We start from the raw sequence: 10,469 nt of genomic DNA, 5'->3' as shown, positions 1-10,469 counted from the left end.
GTTGTTTTTGTCTCATTGATAAAGTATGAAGGGTACAGCTGTTTTTACTGGTAGGCCACACATTAGCTCATTTTTCAAAGTTAGAAAATGTAGAAGAATCCAGAAGATAGCAGTAGTAGCCCTTAGTGCCATGAAAGTAACTGACTCAGAACCTAAAGGACATACAGCATTAGAGCTAAATTATTCTCCTCTGAAGCTGCCTTTATTTTTTTTAAAAAAGATTTATTTATTTATTTCAAAGAGTTACATAGAAGAGAGGCAGAGAGAGAGAGAGAGAGACGTCTTCCATCAGATGGTTCACTCCCCAATTGGCCGCAACAGCCAGAGCTGTGCTGATCCAAAGCCAGGAGCCAGGAGCTTCCCCCAGGTCTCCCTCACGGGTGCAGGGACCCAAGCACTTGGGCCATCTTGTACTGCTTTCCCAGGCCACAGCAGAGAGCTGGATCGGAAGAGGAGCAGCCAGGACTAGAACCTGCGCCCATAGGGGATGTCGGTGCTTCAGGCCAGGATGTTAACCTGCTGCACCACAGCACCGGCCCCTTAAGCTGCCTTTAGCAAGACAAAAATGCCAGTTGCACCCGTCTGAGTTTCTAGTTTTGTCATGAGACTAGAAAGGTGAAGTTTCCTATCTCCCCCATCCTATGGCTTCTTTGTTTTACCACAAGCAGGCTAGACAGGATTATAATTCCAGCCCTCTGATGGGTTTTGTCCCCTCTCTGATTGTTAGCTTTTATTCTGCTCCCTGGAATTGTGCTTAAAAGGCCGCACTTTAGGGGCCAGTGTTGTGGTATAGTGGGTTAAGCCACCACCTGCGATGCCAGCATCCCATATGGTTGCTGGTTTGAGTCCCAGTTTTTCCACTTCCCATCCAGCTCCCTGCGTGGGAAAGCAGAGAAAGGTGGCCCAGGTGCTTGGGCCCCTGCACCTGTATGGAGACCCAAAGTAAGATCTTGGCTCCTGGCTTTGGCCCAGCCCAGCCTCAGCTGTTGCGACTATTTGAGGAGTGAACCAGTGGATGGAACATCTCTCTCTGTGTAACTCTGCCTTTCAAATAAATTTTATATATAAATATACATATATATATATATATTTAAATACTCCATTTTGACAAGTTTCTTGGGTTTTTCTCTCTTGGAGAGCCCCGCTCCTGATACAGTAGGAAGTTACTGACATAAGTAAGTTAAACTGCTCACACACACACACAAAAAAACCCCTGAATTATTGCATTTATCATTCTTATCTCCAAGATTCAAGATTGCTTTGATCCATTTACCATAGATAATGTTCACATTTTTAATATTAGCCACCAGGAAGACTGAAGAAACTGAACAAAGCCTGGTTAAAAGGTTGAGGAATGCCTTAGAGAATCATTCCAGATAGGAAACCATGAATTTCAGTGGCTGGGGACCCAGTGATTTTTCTCCAGCAATGTAGAGTGGGAAACTTGGGTTGTGCCACAGTTAGACTATGTAAGGAAGTTGTGTTTGACGGGCAAGGTCCTTACAAATGGTTGGAGATTGGGATTGGGCTGGGTTGTAAGAGATCAGATCAGTATGGCACTGGTAAACTGGGTGAATGGAAAAGAGTAGCAATCAAAGGTAAAGTAACTATTGTGTGTGTAATGGGTAGAGTAGGGTGTTTAGAGACTAGGGTTTTAGAGGTGAAGCAGTTCTGTGCAGTGACACTAAGTACAGTTACAGAAAGGGGGTGGAGGCCTGAGAACTGACTATTCCAGTGTTGTGTTCCGGATCGCCCAGATAGAAGGAACCAGCAAGACTCACCTAAATGCAGAGAACAAAGGGACTTAATTGTAGGTCCAGCATGCTGGGGCCTGGCCTCCCGTGCAGCACAGTGCTGGGAGACCTAGACTCCCCTTCTCTTTGTTTCCGGTGTTTTTATAGTCCCCAGGCAAACAAGTATTACATCCACATTCCTTCTTTCCCCTGGCCCTGCTGGACCAAGGACGGCCCACCTTATTGGTTGCCCCCACCTGGCCCTGTGGGACCAAGGACTGTCCAGTGTCAGGTTTCATCACAGGGGAAGTGTCCTGGGCCTAGCCAGTTCCTTTGTCTTGTGAGAAGCCTGTCATGGCGTGGCTCTGGCCTCTCACATCCCCCTCTGACAGGTAACTTAAACAGAGGAATTCTCTGGATTGGAGGAAAAGGATTGATGCTGTTGCTTTAAAACCATGAGGTGGATGGTGTTCACTCTTCCTTTGCAAAGTTTACAAGCTTATTAAGAATACAGGGGCCTATGGTCAAAGCTAACAAAAGCATCACAGGGGGCCCGAGAAGGGTGGATGTAAGGGCGGTCGGCCAAGGGGATCGATTAAACCAGGCCCCAAACCATCCTTCCTGCGACATCTGCTCCCTTTCCCGTCTTGTTAAACCTTTCCACACCTTCGCTATGTTTTCTCGGACTACCCCTGTATTATCAGCATAAAAGCAACATTCCTCCATCCTGTGGGCTTTAAGGCATTATTAGTTATGAGGCCCAGACCTATTTATTTATTTTACATGGGGTACATAAGAGAGGTGTGAACCTCCTTGGGAAGGCACCCTGTTGACTTTCATTACCCAGCTGGCCTGGGAGGAGAGCTGGCCGGGTAAAGGCAGGTGGCATCTCTAACAGGAAATTTACAGTTCTGCCTGCAGTGTTACCGACCCTACTTGGCCGTCCCCTCTGCAGCGGTGGTTACTTCGGAAGCCGGGCTGAGTGAAATTTTTCAGTTTAGAGCTGACAAGATCTGTGGCTCTGACCTGGGTGTCCTTTGACTTCGGGGCAGTCCCATTTCCAGAGATCCAACTCTTGGCTGGCAGGGCTGGCAGGGCTCTTCATAAGCTGACTTCTGCAGAAGCCCTGAATTTCCACGTCGAAAACCAATGCAGTGGACTGACCTGTTAGGTCTCCTTGATGGCAGATCACTGTATAGAGCAGCCATTAATAGGCCTGCCACCTATCTTTTTTTTTTTTTTTTACAGGCAGAGTGGACAGTGAGAGAGAGAGAGACAGAGAGAAAGGTCTTCCTTTGCCGTTGGTTCACCCTCCAATGGCTGCCGCGGCCGGCGCACCGCGCTGATTCGAAGGCAGGAGCCAGGTGCTTCTCCTGGTCTCCCATGGGGTGCCGGGCCCAAGCACTTGGGCCATCCTCCACTGCACTCCCTGGCCACAGCAGAGAGCTGGCCTGGAAGAGGGGCAACCGGGACAGAATCCAGCACCCCATCCGGGACTAGAACCTGGTGTGCCGGTGCCGCTAGGCAGAGGATTAGCCTAGTGAGCCACGGCGCCGGCTTCCGTGCCACCTATCTACATTGTTTCTGATGCCTAGCTTTCTTTTCCTCCTTGTTTTTTTTTTTTTTTTTTTTTGTTGTTGTTGTTGTTGTTAGAGCAGACCAGAGGATCTATGTCAAGGATGCTCAAGTCCCATCTCTAATCTTTGTGGCCTAAACTAGAAGTCTACAGTCACAGGCATGTTCTGGTAGTTTTTATTTCAAGGCAAACAATGCCCATGAGGAAAGTTATGCCCTCATTTTAAACCTTTTTTTTTCTTGTTTGGTCTGAAAAGGAGGTTTTGCCTGTTTACTGTGCCCATGGCGAAGTAAGCCTAGCTGTGAAATTACAATTTAAACTCTCCTTTTGGCTATATGATTATTACAGAAAATGTTAGCCATTTTTATAAGATCTAAAAATCAAACTGTACATCTACAGAGTTCTTTAGAATAGTCAGTTGTCCATCTTAAAGAGAATAGAGAAACAAGGGGGCAAGTCCCAGATTGTTTGCTGACAACAGCAATATCAAATGGAAACTTAGCAAGTAATTTTAACCATCAGATAACAACTTAGGAAAACATTTACCAGAAGGTGTAATGCCTTCTATAAATTTTAAGAATACAAGTATTTGGAAATATCTTTTAAATATTTAACATGGTGTAGCTAGTTTAACTAGCAAACTCAAGCACAAATATATAAAAACTATTTTAGTTTTTATAACCAACAGATTTAAAACATCTGATACAGAGATTCAGGTCACATGAATCAAAATGTATCTTTGATTAATTTTGGCAGTTTAAATTTATGAACAATCTTTTATCTATAAGCCAATTAAAATAAAGCTCTTGATATATTTTCCCGTGTAGACATATGTATACACATATAACATACAAGATGGAACAATAAAGCAGTCTTAGTATTAGCATTTAAAATCTTTAAATTTTTTGTAAATTACCAATTGATTTAAATTACTTTCTGCTCTTAGTAACCTCAGTTAACCATACTTTTCTTAGTTGGTACCTGTAATACATTATTGGCTTTATCTGTTTACAGAGTCATCCCAAAGTACTGAATACAATAGAAGTGGCTGGAAAAAGTCCATTGGAACATATTCAAAACTGGGGAATGACAAAAGACTTTAAGTAGTTACATTTAAACTTATTATAAACTTAACAAGAAGCACTTGCTTACTTTACATAGCATTTTTGAAAGCACTTGTAGGATTTTACAAAGCATTTAACCCTTTTATGCCTTTAGGGCCCTTTTTAAATTTTTTTATTAAGATAACCATCATGTATAGTAATACTAGATCATTACTTTTTAATTTTTAGACATTTGTAGCAGTAGTATTTTATATTAAAATTTAAAATTTATCACCACTTTACATCTTGACAGTATTTCTAACATAATCTAAATAGCCTGATTAGTTGGCCGGTGCCGCGGCTCACTAGGCTAATCCTCCGCCTGTGGCGCCAGCACCCCGGGTTCTAGTCCCAGTTGGGGTGCCGGATTCTGTCCCGGTTGCTCCTCTTCCAGGCCAGCTCTCTGCTGTGGCCCAGGAGGGCAGTGGAGGATAGCCCAGGTGCTTGGGCCCTGCACCCCATGGGAGACCAGGAGGAAGCACCTTGCTCCTGGCTTCTGGCTTCAGATCATTGCAGCACACCAGCCACAGCGCGCAGGCCGTAGCGGCCATTTTGGGGGTGAACCAACGGAAAAGGAAGACCTTTCTGTCTCTCTCTCTCACTGTCTAACTCTGCCTGTCAAAAAAAAAAAAAAAAAAAAACACACACACACACACACACATTCAAGAATTTTGCTCTGTTCCTGTCTGTTAGCGCAGGACCATATCCAAGGAGGTTGAGTTAATGCAATTTGTAACCAAGAATTTATATAGGAACTTATCTGGGTGCTCTGCCTATCTAGTTATCACCAGGTACACCTCCAGTGACCTCCGGAGCTGCTGTGCTGGGCTCCAGCACCCTCAGCCCAGCAGAGCTGCAACCTTAAGGACCTGGGCATTTCCCTGCTGCTGGGCCAGCAGGTGGCTCGGGCTCCCTGGTGAGTGGGAGGGGCAGCAAGCACCACAGGCACTCTGCTGCCCTCCACAATGCCTGCCACTGAGTGCAATAGGCCCCCAGGCCATCTGATTGGCTGGGCCCAGTGGCCCATGGCCTCTCTTTTCTCTGTACCTTGTACAGGTTTCCCTGAAGAGTCGCAGCCGCAGCAGTGACGATGACGACTCTGCCCTAACTTTTAGATGGAAAGTGGCCTTTGACAGTTATTTTACATTAAAAGTTGGTCATTTACTTTATAGACTCTTTTTAAATTAAACCAAAAGATTTTTAACTTTGTAAGATCCACCTTAGAGGCCATAATAAAGCTCCGATTACCCATTGTTACCTTGCTGGACCTGCTAAACCCAGTAACAAAACAAGCCTAGCAGATTACACAGCAAAAACATTTTTTTACAAAGTAGTGGCTCTTTTGGTTTTTAATATAAATTTCTTTAAGCTTCATGTCTAGTTACATTTTATCAAATTATCATAAAAGCCATAACTCTAGCAATTTTATGTATGAGTCTGTTATTTATCAAGTATGTCTCCCTAGACTATAAGTTGAATTTGAGCCTAGAACTTCACCAAACAAGTGTCCCAAGCTGTATCCAGTCAGCAGTCAGATACCTGGTACCATCTCTGAAAGTTGTTCAGGCAGCAGCAAGACAGGTCCCAAGAGTGACTGTGGGCCAGGGGCCTGGGGTGTCATAGGTTAAAAGCTCACTGGAGGGGCTGGCACCCTGGCTCACTTGGCTAATCCTCCACCTGCGCCGCTGGCATCCCATATGGGCACCGGGTTCTGGTCCTGGTAGCTCTTCTTCCAGCCCAGCTCTCTGCTGTGGCCTGGGAGGCAGTGGAGGATGGCCCAGGTGCTTGGGCCCTGCACCCGCATGGGAGAGCAGGAGGAAGCACCTGGCTCCTGGCTTCGGATCAGCATAGTACCAGCCATGGCAGCCATTTGGGAGGTGAACCAATGGAAGGAAGACCTTTCTGTCTCTCTCTCATGGTCTAACTCTATCTGTCAAAAAAAAAAAAAAATAACTGGAGATTGTTAACTCTTGATTTAGGAGACTTTTTCAAGTTATCACTGCCCCATGCCGACAGGCAGCTGACCTTTCATCCCCCTACCCCAGCAAAGGGGTGGAGTTAACATACCACAAAGCAAAGAGAGTTGAAAGTCTAAAATGTCCCTCTTTTACTTAGAACAGTTTTATGTTTGCAACCCTTTTAAAGTTTTTATCATACAGTTTAGAACAGTTGGTTTTGAATGGAATTTTCCCATAATGTATCCCCTTTGGTCAGTGTCGTAAAACAAGAGACAATAGGCCTCCGGAACAGGCACTGATCCCGACTGGGATTGCTTCACCTAGCCGCACCAGGAGATGGGGGAGGCATCAGAAGCCTCCCCTTCCACACACACAGGGGTTTTTCAGCACTTGCTAATGGCACAGTGGGGTGGAGTCTATGGGCCCCTGGGGAGCTGCTCTTTGTACCCCCCCACCCCGGGCCCCCTCCACTGGCCCTACCACAGCCAGTCACAGCTGGTAGGGAGGATGATAAATTAAATCGTCAGCATTGCCCTGAAAAATGGAATAGAGTGGTGCTGAGGCTGAAGTCTTAGTTTTATTTTTATCTGCTATGCTGGGATGGATGGCTAAAATCTTTGGAGTCTATTCCTGAAGGGGTAAGGAGGGCTTTAACCAGGAAAGGGAGTTTCTACCAAATCTTGCCAGACCAGGATGTAGGGCAGCTGGTCAGGGTGACCATGGTGCCCTGGCATCAGTATCTTCTCTTTGACCCTGCTTATTCTATTTTTTTTTTCCTGAAAGGCAGAGTTAGACAGTGAGAGAAAGGTCTTCCTTTTTCCATTGGTTCACCCCCCCAAATGGCTTCTACAGCTGGTCCACTACGGCCGGTGCACTGTGCTAATCTGAAGCCAGGAGCCAGGTGCTTCTCCTGGTCTCCCATGGGGTGCAGGGCCCAAGCACCTGGGCCATCCTCCACTGCACTCCCGGGCCATAGCAGAGAGCTGGCCTGGAAGAGGGGCAACCAGGACAGAATCCAGCGCCCCGACAGGGAATAGAACCTGGTGTGCCGGCACCGTGGGCAGAGGATTAGCCAAGTGAGCTGAGGCATCAGCCATCCCTGCTTATTCTTGACTGGTCAAATGTCCCCTCGGGGGGCCAGCCCTACAAAAGTGGGCTACTCAGTCGAACAAAGAGTTACCAATTTACCTTTTTTCACTTTCACGGAGAGGTCAAGAGCCCTGGATCAGAAGTCTGGGAAGTGTGAAGTACGCAACAGTGGTGTAGTTACCTGCTGGCCCATGATTCCTTGCCACTCTCTGAAAGTTAAAGCCATGAAGAGAAATAACAACACAGAGACACACAAAGACAAGACAATAATACGTTCGGACTGTAGAAAAGGAGACAAATTCTCACTGATGGCCGTAAACTATACACATTGCTCTGTGGGAGCGATCCACTTTATCTTAGTCCTAACAATTCAATCCCAACAGTGCGCACATCCTTACCTTGAGGTTCTTGGCCAGTGGGGACATCTCCCTGCTGCCAGACCAAGGCCCCCAGTACGTCCACTTCTGGCCACATGCTGGTCTCCCCCTCTTTCTCCTTTAGATTACCCTTTACACCTTCCAGACTCCTCTGCTAGTACCTTAGAGTCTATAGCCCTCTTATGAAAAGACTGTGTCTCGGTGGATTACCCCTTACACCTTCCAGACTCCTTCACTAGTACCTTAGAGTCTATGGCCCTCTTATGAAAAGACTGGGTCTTGGTGTATTACCCTACAAATAAAGTCCCACTACTGTGAGGGCCACTTCTCGTGGGTCTCTCCAACTAGGCAGATCCCAGATGAGCCCCCAAATATTGTGTTCTGGATTGCCCAGATAGAAAGAACCAGCAAGACTCACCTAAATGCAAAGAACAAAGGGACTTTATTTGTAGGTCCAGCATGCTGGGGCCTGACCTCCCGTGCAGCACAGTGCTGGGAGACCAAGACCCCCTTTTCTTTGTTCCCAGGGTTTTTATAGTCCCCAGGCAAACAAGTATTACATCCACATTCCTTCTTTCCCCTGGCCCTGCTGGACCAAGGACGGCCCACCTTATTGGTTGCCCCCACCTGGCCCTGTGGGACCAAGGACTGTCCAGTGTCAGGTTTCATCACAGGGAAGTGTCCTGGGCCTAGCCAGTTCCTTTGTCTTGTGAGAAGCCTGTCATGGCGTGGCTCTGGCCTCTCACAAGAGTACTATCTGAGCCACCAGCATGGCCACTAATACTTTACACATGGTAGCTGTAGAGCTGGGATGCCAAGGACAGCCATGAGTTAGGGGCCAAATCAGGAACTTGGAAGACTTGGAATGTCAAGTGTCTCTTAGAAAGGAAGGACTTTCTTGTACATGGAAGTGGAGTATTTTGAGGGAGTTGTAAAAATAGCAGAAGGGCATGGCTTTGAAAACAGACTCAGGCATCATTAGTATGTGGATGCAGTTGAAGAAATAGGCAAAAATAGAATCCCCCAGGGGAGAGAGTGGCACAAGAGACACACAGTGGCACTGCTCTTCTTAAAATGTTTTTGTCACCTCCAAAATCTATGTGTTGGAAACTTCATCCCTAATGCAATGGTGTTGGGCAGTTGGGCCTTTTGGGAGGTGTTTAGATCCCAGGAGCTCTGCTGTGATGAAAACATCAATGCCACTACACAGAGGGCTTGTGGGAGTGAGGTCAGACTCTCTTCTGCTCTTTTGTCATGTAAGGAAACGGTGACCTTGGCACTAGAGGTTGAGTTTGTCAGCAGGCTTCCTGATCTGCACAACTGTGAGAGAACATACGCCTGTTATTTATGAACTACCCACTCTCTGGTATTCTGTTAAAGTTGTACAAAACAGACCAAGGCCCCTGAAGAACAACAATATTGGGGCGAGCGCCGTGGTGCAGCAGATTAAACCACCATCTGCAGTGCCTGCATCCCATATAGGTGCTGGTTCTAGTCCCGGCCACTCCACTTCCGATACAGCTCCCTGTTGATGTGCCTGGGAAAGCAGCAGCCCCTACACCCACGTGGGAGACTCAGAGGAAGCTCCTGGCTCCTGGCTTCTGCCCAGGCCAGTCTCAGCTGTTGAGGCCATTTGGGAAGTGAACCAGCAGATGGAACATCAATCTGTCTCTCTCTGTCGCCCTTGTTCTTTGTAACTCTGCCTTTCAAACAAATAAATATTTTTTTTTTTTAAAAGAACAGTATATTTAAGAGTCTGGTAAAAGAATCTATTAAGACACTGAAAAGGAGAATGAAGCCTCACTTTGAACTTCCTGCAGGAGTTCCCAGTGGCTCAATCCCCACTTTCTTTATCTGCAATAAATAAATATCGGTGGAATGAGAAGGCCATGCCAAGATGGCTGCTGGCAAGTGAGCATCAGTTACTCATGAATGGCTTCAGAAACCACATGGCAACAGAGCCTGTCAACAGGCTGTGATTGGATGGCTTTGGAAACCACATGGCAAAGGAGCCTGCCTGGCAACAGGCTGTGATTGGTTAGAGCATAAACTGCTCCTTGACTGGATTGGCTGCCTTGGCTATATAAGCTGCTGTACCAACTGAAATAAATGAGTCTGCAGGTTGTTCGCCTCTGGCCTGCTTTCACCCGGCTCCCAGGGTCTGTGTGGTGACTCTGCACTTCTTGCCCCCACTATACTTCTCCTCTCAGAATGAATCCACAGCAACATCTGGCACCCAACATGACTGAGAGAGAGCATGTCAGACTCAGCGAGGTTCCCCCTTGATTTCGTTCGGTAAATAGACCCTCAGTGTTTTGTATGTTGTTCAGTTCTGTGAGGTTGAGCACAGAACCCCCTCCTATGCCCCTTTCCTTGTGCTTGTCCTTGGTCTAAGTGACCCCAGGTTAGGCACACACTGCCCAGAAGCGTAACACCATTTCTTGGCTCCTCCTTTTACTTTCAGTTTACCTGGTGAGTTCACAGAAGGGACTGATCATCCCAGAATTCAGAACCAAGTCATCTTCCCTCACTCGAGAAAGGTGACACTCTGGAGATGCCATGTGGGCATACAGCCTTGACCTAATGAATCAAGGAAGTCCCCTACTAAGCACAGGACATATACCATATATCCT

This window comes from Oryctolagus cuniculus, chromosome 5 (assembly GCF_051225735.1).
Source record: "Oryctolagus cuniculus isolate XC-2025 breed Fujian yellow rabbit chromosome 5, ASM5122573v1, whole genome shotgun sequence".
Lineage (NCBI taxonomy): Eukaryota > Metazoa > Chordata > Mammalia > Lagomorpha > Leporidae > Oryctolagus > Oryctolagus cuniculus.
This window is presented reverse-complemented; position numbering follows the sequence as displayed.